Source organism: Mus pahari, chromosome 15, assembly GCF_900095145.1.
Source record: "Mus pahari chromosome 15, PAHARI_EIJ_v1.1, whole genome shotgun sequence".
Lineage (NCBI taxonomy): Eukaryota > Metazoa > Chordata > Mammalia > Rodentia > Muridae > Mus > Mus pahari.
The window spans coordinates 58940364-58942817 of NC_034604.1; the positions used below are offsets into that span (position 1 = coordinate 58940364).

Sequence of the window (2454 nt, forward strand, 5' to 3'; positions counted from 1 at the left end):
GTGTGTATGTGTGTGTGTATGTGTGTGTGTATGTGTGTGTGTGTATGTGTGTGTGTGTATGTGTGTGTGTATGTGTGTGTGTGTGTGTGTTTAACTTGCACTGTCCCCTCAATGATGCTAGAAATAGCTGTCCACCTGCACAGAGGTGAAGCTGGTCCCTAGGATTCCCGAGCCTCGGTAGCCCCTTGACTGAGTCCATCGAGCCCTTAATGCTGAGAACCTGGTAGAAGATTTCTCTCTCTGCCTCTGGTTGGCAACTAAATGCCGATTTGATTGATGTATGGATGAGGAACTTTCCAGATCCCCCCCCCTTTCTAAATGGGTTTCCTTGAAAAGAAAAGTGACTCTGTTCCCTGGTGATAACAAGAACATTCTATTTTAAAAAGTTCCATGTGCTTTCAAAAATGACAAGACTCAGGAAATAGGAACTGACTTTCTTTGTCTAGACTGTACTAGCCTAAAACAGACAAATGGATGCATTTAACACAATGACTTCACATGACAGTAAATGTGTGTTTGCAATATTTTAAAAAAGAGAGAGAGAGCATCTCTGCTTTTTGCTTTTTAAGAAATCCTTTTGTGGTATTGATGGGTTATTTTTTGCAGCAAAGTGACTCCACATAGTTCTCAAAGCACTCCCTTCTTGGTCCTGTGAAGCTGCCTGCAGGATGTTCTTCGCTCCTTTGAACACGCTGAGAATACAGAGACAGGATCTCCTGGTACTTGTAAATCCACCGCATCTTCCTGGGCGCTGATGCATCTGAGCCAGGTTAGGCTTTGCCAAGGCCTCCTCCTTAGAGACCGCTCACTCCCACTTAGGAAGAGAGATAGATGCCTGGCATTAGACAGGGAGCAAACGGAGTTTAACTTGTTTTTCACGCACAGGGGCTCAATGGGAAAACTCTACTTGGAATTGTCCACAGTCCCTAGATTATGTCTAGAAATCCCATCCTTCTGGGGAAAGGGAGGGCAGAACAGACATCTAGTTTCACTCTTCTCCCTCAGCCTCTTGTAGGGAGAACTTAGGAAATAAGACACTCTGCTAAATGGTGGGAGGTTTGTGGGCCCGGGCTCAAGAGTGTGAACCCCATCCTGAAAGGCCTTTCTGAGCTACAGAAACCCTGCTGGCATTTGGACATGTCACCCTGATTTAACATCCAACACCATTGGTCTTAGTCATTGCTTTGTGGTCGTTGGTTTTTTTTTTTTTTTTTTTGGGGGGGGGGTGTTCATAGAAAATAACAGATGCTGTCATTTCCCACCTAGCGCGTGCACTTCTTGTTGGATATTAGCTAGTACTAGTGAGGTTCCCAGTGTTCAGTCTGAAAATTCTAAAGCCCTTTTAAGTCTGAAGAAAAGGAAACAGACAATGTGGCTCGACGCTAGAATAAACGACTTTGGCTTTTCTTCTCAGGGATACATTCATTAGTAAACAACATTTGGAAGAACAGGAAAATATTCTGCTGACAGAATTTGATCACTTGGTCAAAGAAAGCATAGAAAAAGAAAACAACACAAATGTTTCAGCAGTGTCTAAAAATTGTTCACAGGGCCCTAATAAATAAGAATTTATTTCTTGATGTAATGTCATAAAGTCACTATGCTGCATAGTATTTCAGTAATAATTTTCTGGAAAAAAAAATTGACCTGAAGTCTCTGTCAGCAAAACTGTTTCACAGTGGCAAATGCATATGTCTGAGTCAGATAGGTCCCAGCTTCCAAATTTACGAAAAGTGTTTACAGGAAGGACTTATTAAATTAGATTATCCAGAAGAGGAAGGGGGGCTTTGAAATTTTTAAATTCTCATTATTTTTCTCATTTTCAAAGCACTGTGAAAAAAAATCATGAAAATTAAGAAATTCAAAGACATAAGGGCAAAACTAAAACGGCAATTCCCTTTCTACCTGGAGGAGAGCTACAGTAACACGAATGCTGTACAGTTCTCACAGAAAAGGGGCCGAGTCGTATGCACTGTCTTGAAAACCGCTCCTCGGTTAGAAATGAAATCTTACTTTGTTTCCAAGTCAACCACAGCCAGCTATCTTACCGTGTCTATGATTGCAAGGTGAGGACCATGGGCCAGGTGAGTGACAGCCATCTCCCAAAGCATAAGCCATGTGCAACTCTTTATTTTAAGTAATGTCACTATGAGTTAGCTTTTATCTACTTAGTTAGTTAGTTAGTTAGTTAGTTAGTTAGTCAGTTTACCTTTTCCTTGAGATCTATGTTTGACTCACGACCTGCCGGCAAAGGGGAAAGGTTAGGGGAGGTCTGGTGTAACAAGTTGGTTCCCTCCTGGTTCTCCTCCTTTCTATCTTTTGCAGATCAAGCACTGAGAGGTCCTCAGCCCCTACCACAGTAGTGAATGCACCTCTCCTGGTTGGCCTTACTACATGTGGGAAGGGGGTTCTAGAGACCCACTGAGATGGCCAGAGCATACCTTGGGGGGGGGG

The 2454-nt window shown here is 42.7% G+C and overlaps 1 long non-coding RNA gene across 1 annotated transcript in view; it reads left to right on the plus strand.

The window, feature by feature from the left end:
• The window catches only part of LOC115065497, a 3220-nt gene extending 795 nt beyond the window's left edge, over positions 1 to 2425 (plus strand). The window contains exons 2-3 of the long non-coding RNA XR_003845273.1: positions 607 to 769; positions 1415 to 2425. This is a non-coding gene — a long non-coding RNA (uncharacterized LOC115065497). The remainder of the gene's footprint in view (positions 1 to 606; positions 770 to 1414) is intronic.
• Positions 2426 to 2454: the final 29 nt, after the last annotated feature.